Here is a 9,505-nt window from a genome sequence, read left to right as displayed (position 1 = left end):
ACCACATCTTCTTTTCTTGTGAGCATAGGTGTGGTGATTGGTCGATGTGGCCGCGGGCGTACTGGGCGTTTGGGGAGTTTCAATCATCCGGTTACCTGTAAAGAGATCTTAGAGCTGATTATCTTGCAAGCAGGGATAAGGGATGTAGATGTTTATCACCAGTGGGATCGTAGTGTCCTAGTGTCTGTGTATAAGAATAATACGTGTATATAAGAATTCAGTTCGTACCTCACAGGCAACAGATCCGAACCCACGATCCCGGTTTCCGAGGGAGCGAAGACAGTTCATGCCTTAGACCGCTCGGCTACCGTGACCGGCGTTTCGCATTATGCTGTATAAAATTACTGTATTCATTCCTGTCAAAAACAACACTTTATCAAATAATTCACGCTTNGTATTCATTCCTGTCAAAAACAACACTTTATCAAATAATTAATGCTTTATTATGTACAATTTAGTTTTATTGGATTAAAACACGTTGTCGCAACATATTTTCACTGATAGAGGCATCCTCAAGCGATACGATTAACAAGTCTTACTACCGTTGAATTGCGAATTATATGTGGATCCATATATTTCTCTTATATGGTGTGCCACAAAATAAAATGAAATGGAGAAATATGTTATGCACTTCTGTCACTTTTCTAATCGTCTTCATATGCACAGATTGCAGAGTTCAATTCTTACACTGTTCGTAAAATCAGTTTAAAATCGTGTGTAAAACAAACATTTAAATTTATTGAGAGTTTTAAAATCAATAAAATGTTAAGATATTAAATTACTGTACTATTAAAACCTATTGAAATACCATTATTCTTGGTATTATTCTTAGATAGTAGTTCCCACTTTTTGTTAAAATAAATTAAATGTTAAAATTAATTTAAGCGTGATGTTTCATTATGATATGGTAATTTGCTGTGTTTGAGAGGAATTGTTAAAATAATTTATATATAGACTCTGTCATCAGCTGTAATACAGTGCGTAGAATTGCAGGATGATGGTTAATTATAAGGGATCTGGAAGGAGGCATTCGCGACCTAATTGAAATATTATTCTGGAATTTTCTTAGTGAAACTGAGGAAATACTCGAAAATTATCAGGCATGATATCCTGTGTCCCGAACGTTGGGTGACGCCCTGTATTAAAGCCTCCATACGAAGAAAGATCAGGACGACCGGGAATTGATGTGGGAAAGTTGCCGTACACAGTTTTAAGGTATGCTATCTGTAAACGTATCCGGTGTGACTGAGGAAAGCCGACATTGAACTCAGAGTAGCTGATAATGGAGTTGGGTCGAAGACTGTTCATAATTTAACTGGTATGACTTAAAAGTTATATTGAAGTGTTCTTAAGTCCAATTTCACTTTCCGGATGCCACATTTTCTATTACGTTTTGCGTGATTTCTCGCAATTTTTAGAAGACAGCAATGAAATATAGACTTCCTGTACCTAGGCAGTAATACTTGTCCTATTATCGCTAGGTTCCCTTTTAAAATATCTGTCGGGACACCGAGTACCGCCACTTAGGTTCTCCGTGGTTTTCTTCAGTATGCAGTTGAAGGGATAGTACCTCAAACTAGGCCGAGAGAGTTACCTGCCACAATTTTTCCAAATCAATTTTCACTCTACCTTTCGACGCTGTAGTCTATAACCTGTGGTAATGACGCCATTAACTCTTCAAAATCTAGTGGTAATATGTGTGCCACTTGCTTTATTATGTTAAAAGTCTAAATTTTGCCCACAGAGTGTATCTGTGTGTTTCTTATGGTTCTCACAGTAAAGAGCATTTTCCCCCTAAGCAGCATTACTCGGTTGGTCCTTGTAGTGGACAAGTAATATGTTTCCTGTGAGGTACGAACTGAATCTATATAGTATGTAGAAGAAATTAAAAATCTAGGTCATGGAGCTTGAGGAGACTGAAGCTAGGAATGACTGTACTGGCGGAGACCAGTAGCAATTCACCGGCTGACCGGCAACTTTTGGAGGTTTAAATAAGTTTTAAATGGAAGGAATTATTCCAGAGAATCACATGTAAAAGGCGAGTAGAGGTCTTAACGCTTGTTTCACGTACTCTCCATTTTGATGGTGCACAAGTTGAATCTTAATGTATACAACTGCGTTATTTCAACCACACTGACTCGTGAATGATGAATTAGGATGTTAACAGAGTGTAATCATGGTCCGCTATGAGGCAACGTCCCAACAATCGTCTGAACAGACTGAGAAATACTACGTAAACAGTCAATATGGACGGTCTGTGGGAGGAGTTTCGAACCCGAGGCATCGAAATGCTAGCCACTTAACATCGACGATAGATACTAAATGGAAATGAGTATTCAGCTTTCACTCTCTGGTCGTTTTTGCTTTTGGGTAAAAAAATTCCAGATGTCCACTGAAAGAAAAATTGGAATGACTTCGAGATTTTCTCGTGATGATTTCCAAGAAATCAGAGAGATCTCGAAAGTTGTTTGTATCCATTGCTTCTACTGAACAAGGATTGCATATTCTAATGTCTGTAATCTTTAATTAATTAATTCGCTTAGTGGGGGGGTGCAGTCCAACTGTGTCCACTCGGCACTGCGGCCACTGATTGGCCTATTGTAGCCTGCCCCTGGTGATTATAATGATGGAGAATTTGCTGGAATGAAGATTGGCAGGGGAAAGCGAAGTACTCGGAGAAAACCCGTCCCAGCACCACTTTGTCCACCACAAACCCCACTTGACCAGACCTGGGATCGAATCCGGGCCGCCGCGATGGGAAGCCAGCGACTAACCGCTTCAGCTATGGCGCAGCCATGCCCTGTAGGAGTGAAAGCATACATTTAAGCTTTGAAATACAGAATTAATTGTTTGTCAGTTGTAAATTCACTGATATTCGATCACTCCAATCTAGTTTCGATCAGTAGTCAGGTCACCATAACTGTATGTAACTTTACGAATGAAACCACGAAATAAAGAATACAATATATAGTAACGCATATGAAAATTTGGAATAAATTCCATTTGACATATTCTGATACATAGAATTTTTTTTAATTCAATGAATAGACCTTTATTAATTACTTGGATTTTTTTTCAGTTGACCTAATCCTTCCAGCCGCAATATGGCCCTGGGGTTTACTCAGCCTCTAACAGAAATGAGTACCAGGAAGTAATTAAATAATTTTCCTGGGAATAAAGCGCGGCCGGTGCGTACGGCTGACAACCTTACCGCCATCTTTGAGCCAGTTGTCTAGATAATGTGGGAGCCTCAACTTCTCACAACCCTATGGGCTTCCATGGCCTGGTACAGGGATAGCTTTACTTTTCTTTTAACCTAATGAATAATGGGCCGGTCACGGTAGCCCAGCGGTCTAAGGCATGCACGGTCTTCGCTCGCTCGGAAGCCGGGATCGTGGGTTCGAATCCCACTCAGTGCATGGATGTTTGTGTGCGTTTTTCTGTGTTTGTCTACAGGTAGAGGCCTTGCGACGAGCTGATCACTCGCCCAAGGAGTCCTACCGTATATGTAAGATCTAGAAAACCGAAGTGAACGGAGTTCATGGAGGTAGGCCCAGGCCCACTGGGGCTGTAGTGCCAAGGAAAAAAATGAACGTGTGTTTCAGTCATTGTCTAAACGAGAGAAGAACCGGGATCGATTTCCGCTAGGGACAGAGATATTTCTCCAGACTGGCTCTGGTGCCCACCTAGACGTCTGTCCAATGATAACCTGCGACCCTTTCCCCAGGGAAAAAGCGGCAGGAGCGGTGAAACTAACCACTTACCTTCAGTATCTAAGTTTAGACTGTGTGGAGCTATACCTCCACTCCTCAGTACGTCTTCATGTTGTAGTGATTAATGCAACACAGGGAAAGCTTCACATTTGTACTGAATACATACGATTATTTTCAGCTGTGTTATGAAAGTTCTGAATTAATATTTTCAAGTAAGCTTTTGGTACCTAGAGGGAAATTATAATTCTTCTAAGATAAAATGTGTTTCCGTAGTAAACATAGATATAGGTCCGTAGCAGAATTCTTAATTTCCGGGCTTCTGCTAACTTTATAAGGAATAGTCCTTGAGGAGCTAAGTATCGTTTAGGTATTCCAGAATTTTGTCGCGTTTTACAGAATCCAGAACTTCGACGCCATGTTCAGAAAATCCTAAACATGAATTATGTCCCGAATGTACTCGTATACATGTTCAGTCTAGCCCTTCATATTCTACAGCGCGTTCAGTTAAGGAGGAAACTTCGCAACACCGCTGATCCGGCCCAACATTCCTCACAGATTGCTACTGTAACTGCTGATAGCAAAATGAGTCATCAGCGCTGATAAACGCGCGCCGTTACAGTTACAGCAGCAATCTGTGAGGAATGTTGGGCCCGGTGAAGGGTGTTGTGAAGTTTCCTCCTTGATTGAACATTCTGTATTTCTGTATTTTTATTATCCAAATGATATAAATTACCTTATTTTTGTATTTTATGTTGTCTGTGTGTTTTGATATGTTTATTTTTATTACTCGTGCTCATATTGTAATTGTACTTTGTTAAGTTAGCATTTAAGTAAATAAGAATTAAACTAAGCACGTGTTTAAGGTATAATTAACTTTTGGTCTGTTGAAAAAGCCTTGTTTCTGTATTTTGTGTTATGTATGTTGTGTTTTGTTTATTTTTTACTTCTCGTGCTCGTACTGCAATTGGCTTTTTTCGCTGCTAAGTTAGCACTTAATTAAATAAGAAATTAAGCACGTGCTTAACGTATAATTGGCCTTTGATCTGTTGAGTAAGCACGTAAATAAATACATAATTTAACTGAATTTTACCTAGATTTCTCAAGTGTGTTCTGCCCTAGAAGTTTTCCTTCTGAATTTTTATGTTTAATTCTCATATCTATCATGAATGCTATATGACCAGCTCATCACTTCCTCCATGACGTAACCATCGTAATACACATTACGAAACTTTCCATTTTGCATCTATTTCACAAACATTCAAAACTGAAATATATCACTTCTATGTATTCTACCTTCAGTTACATACAGATTCAAATGAAACCGCTACTCCGCAAGACAGATATAAGTGGTTACAGTTCAGCATCCTGTTACAGTGAACAGATCTGATTTATGGGCTTCTGTGCCGTCCATATGCAACATCATTCACTCTTCTTTCATCATATTCGTTTATAATTGTAGGATAGAAGCCCACATTGCAGTGAGTAGCAGAATCCTTAACCGTAACAAATTGCACATCTTAAGTTGACAAGAAAGACCGTCCCATAAAGAGGGTTTTTTATTGCTAGTGAGGTGGGACTAAGTCCCTTGTACTGCGGCTACTTCTGGCCTATTGTACGAGCCCCAGATGATAGGTGAGGGTGATTGTGGAGCAATTGGTGAAATGAAGGCAGGAAAAACTGAAGTACTCGGAGAAAACCTGCTCCAGCGCCACTTTGTCCACCACAAATCCCACTTGAACAGACCCGGTATCGAACCCGGACCGCCGCGGTGGGAAGCCAGCGACTAACCGCTTGAGCTATGGCGCGGCCTATAATTGTACACCTTAAGTTGGCCAGTTAGACAGTCCCATAAAGAGATACGATGAAAAATAGTGAACGACGTTGCACAAAGAAGGCACAAAAGCTCGAAAATAAAGTGTAAGAAGCCTCCTAATCTAATCGAATACTTTAAGGTGATTTTGAAACAAATTAAATCCAGAAGTTACAGGATTTGACATACGTGAAATACTATTCGCCTTTCGCTTCACTAATGCGTAAGTCTCGACTTGTTGATAAGTTTATGATTTTGAGTTTATATAGCAATATACTCGTGCGTCAAGTCCCAAGAGCAATTACGTTTACGACCCATAATCTAAGCCAATATACCCTATATTCTAACTCATAAACGATACATCACTGATAGTTCATGTTTTCAGTAATACTCCGTGGATGGACAATTGTCCATGAGTAGCTAATGTTTTTGTAGAGTACTACATTATGACAATTTTACCGGCAAACTTCAGTCGGACCATGCAAGCATTTCTATTTGCACCTCTTGTCTGTATGTCAGTATGGGCGGACTGTGTAATGAACTGAAATGCTAGCCATAGGTAATTAGTGGGACCCAAATGCGTAGCAACAACCATTGCCCTGAATTATTGAAACTTTACCTTAAATATTTATTTGATCGCTTTATATCCATGTCTGTTGGGTACAATAAATTTCGTATCGGACTCTATATTTCATCGGTATATCACATAATAGGAAATAATCGAGAATGTTCGTTTCTTGAAAACTCCATCTTAATCCGGTTTTTTTTGTAAGCCTCTTTGTTAAGGGCGGCGCCATAGCTCAAGCGGTTAGTCGCTGGCTTCCCACCGCGGCGGCCCGGGTTCCATCCCGGGTCTGTTTAAGTGGGATTTGTGGTGGACAAAGTGGCCCTGGGGCGGGTTTCCTCCGAGCACTTCGGTTTCCCTTACCAATCTTCATTCCACCAAATTCTCCATCATCATAATTACCCGAGGCAGGCTACAATAGGCCAATCAGTGGCCGCCGTGCCGAGTGGAACCACTTGGTCTCCACCGCCCACTAAGCGAATTAAAAGAAAGCCTGTTTGTTGATTACTAAAATTAAATTTGGGCTTATGGACCTAAGCTGCACAAAAGTGGTAGGGAGACCACGATGATACGGTTATAACCCCTGTTCCATTTTTCGAGAGGTACCGGGAACGATTCTTGCCTTGAATACCAACTATTCTGACTGATGTTTTCATGGTTTTACTCAATCCATTCAGATATGGTGGGATTCTGCGTTAAAAGATGGCACAACCATTTCAATTCACATAATTTCCAATGTTCCTGTCATCAGATGCTCTGCACTGACTACAGGTATGTAGCTGAAACTGCCAATACTGAGAGAAATTTCGGTTTGGTTACAGATACACTCATTATTACTTTATTTGTGTTCGGCTAGCCGTCATACGTCATGGGTTTCAGTTCGATTACAGAAATAAATGACCTTCCAGTAGACTGATGCCGCCCATGAGAAGTTTGCTTAACGCTTCCGTTTCCTTAACGGCATCTGCGTTCCTCTTTCCCTTCTCCGGCATTTTGGTTCAGTGCGTCGCCAAATTGCATGATCCCCCCCCTCCAGTTTCAACAGAATGAACTCTATTCGTTATAGAATATTGTTATTCAGAGCTGTTTGCTTATTACTGCATGTTTAACAAAACACTGTGGTCTTCACAATTGGAAGTAGTGTTGCTTGTAATATTGCAAATGTGGGGAGAATATCGATGTCTTTTTGATCTTATTCGGAATGAAGTTCTTTAAAAGGGAAACCGTATAAGATATATATAAAAGATACAGAATGTTTTCATTTTTATTTGTTGATTGTTGTTCGTCTACTCTATTTTATACATAGAAGCCGTATGGGTGTCATCTTCAGTGATCATTCACGATAGAGGCAAACATTTTCTGCTGTTTCCTTGCACCTGGTTGTGGTATATTTTAGAATCTCACTGGTTGCTCTCCTAGTGATCATAAACTCCTTAATTTTAGTCCGCAAGAGAACTATACCGACTGAGCGACCGCCGCTTGTCGGCGAAGTTTAGTGCCAAATTTTGTGGATAGAGGGTGCCGCGTGGTCAGTGCAACGAACCCCCACGGCCGTTAATTTCGGTTTCTCTAGACTGGAGCCGCTATTTCCATGAAATAGCTCCTCAAATATCCTCACGAGGATGAGAGGACCCCGTTACACATCCGCTGCTTCTCAGAAAAATTCTGGTAGCGCCGGGAAACGAACCAGGAACCTCTGGATCTGTAGCCAAGGACGCTGATCACTAGACCACAGAGACGGTCTCTCCTAGTGATCATAACAATGATGACACTGAACCTAAAATTGTTAATAATATTTGTTAATGATACTCTTAATATTACGTGTGTGTATGTGGTCTTATTTTATTGTTCTCTCTTGTTAACGTTAACTTTAATTTTTCTTGCTTATTAATTGCTTATTAATCTATTGTCATTATGTGGACTGTCAAATTTTGTATTTGTTTTTTAACTATTTTTATGTAATTCTATATACTCATGCTAACCTTTTAATTGGTCTCTGTGCTGTTAAGTTGTACGTAAATAAATATGAATTGAATTGAATTGAATTGCATTAGGATGTTGAGCTGCCATACGAATAAATAAGAATTAATTTGGGTTATTAGTATTATTAATTTCTATGTGTGTATATATGTGTATTGTCCTTTCTCACCACATAATGGAATAACCATTCGAAATGTATTTATTTTATTTTCTCACCTGTTAATGCTAACTTTAATTTTTCTTGGAATTTTTGTAAATTTAATGCCATTATGTAGACTGTCTTATTTGTATTTTGTATTTTAGTTTGTATTTCTATGTACTCGTGCCAACTTTGTTATTGGCCTCTGTGCTGTTAAGTTTGCACGTAAATAAACACGAATTGAATTATTATTATTATTATTATTATTATTATTAGACATTACCCCAAGAATGGAATTTAGAGCAGGAATTATGCGTTAATTAGCAACGAACGTTTTGTCAGTATGTATATATTTTCTTGTGCTTTTGACAAGTGCTTCGCTAGAAACGCCTGAAGATACTGTTCTGTGTTACAACAGTGCAGAATAAGTTGCCGAACTGTCGTACCTAAAGGAACAATATCTGTCACTGTTCCAGAGCCAGATATTGGCAAATGTTGATTATGGTTTTAAAGCTTTAACTTAAGCACACTACTGAAGAGCAACCCTTTAGCTATGAAGAGTCATTCGCTTGATAAGAGTCCTGTTTTTTATGGAATACTGAGTTGTATTGCTGTCATTTAAACCTAGCGCCACCGGAGAGTATCCTTGAGCCATCTTATTCGTTTCCCGTCTTCACAAACTATATTGTCACTAGAAGAGTGACTATAGACGGGGTTTTGGGTTGGAGTTTGGATTTATTGACCATTTAAACACACGTCTCGTGACTACACTTAATTATAAATCCATCGCTTATATCCACACTTTACAAATCACGACAGCATACCCTAAGTCTCTTATATCTGCTGTGTTTTACCATTCGTTTCCTGACAACGGCTTCTAACAGTGGGGAATCCTCAGCTTCTGTACTAACTGCACAGAATAAACCTTCTCTTCACAGACTCCCTTACAATTTTCTTCCAACTAACTCTATTATAATTGACCAGCTTCTAAACTTGTCCCGCTTGTAAGATGCCGACAGTGGCTGCTTGGAGAATACAGTTCATTGATGTGCTCCAATCGCTTTCTTGTGAACGTCTTTGTTTACGAAGGCGTTACTCAGTGACGGTTGCGTATACTTGCGTGTTAAAAATCTGTTGCACAGCATCGGATGTTGTTTCGTTGTTTGATTCGAGGTAGTATTCATACCTAAATATCTCAGTTGCCTCCTCCCAAAATACACTGAGGCTGAAACGCACACTTTTCTTTTCCCCCCTCCCCCACCCCCCCCCCCACCATCCGGCTCTCCCCCCCTCTCTCC

Source organism: Cryptotermes secundus, unplaced genomic scaffold (assembly GCF_002891405.2).
Source record: "Cryptotermes secundus unplaced genomic scaffold, Csec_1.0 scaffold958, whole genome shotgun sequence".
In the NCBI taxonomy this organism is placed as follows: domain Eukaryota; kingdom Metazoa; phylum Arthropoda; class Insecta; order Blattodea; family Kalotermitidae; genus Cryptotermes; species Cryptotermes secundus.
Note: the sequence above shows the minus strand (reverse complement) of the source record.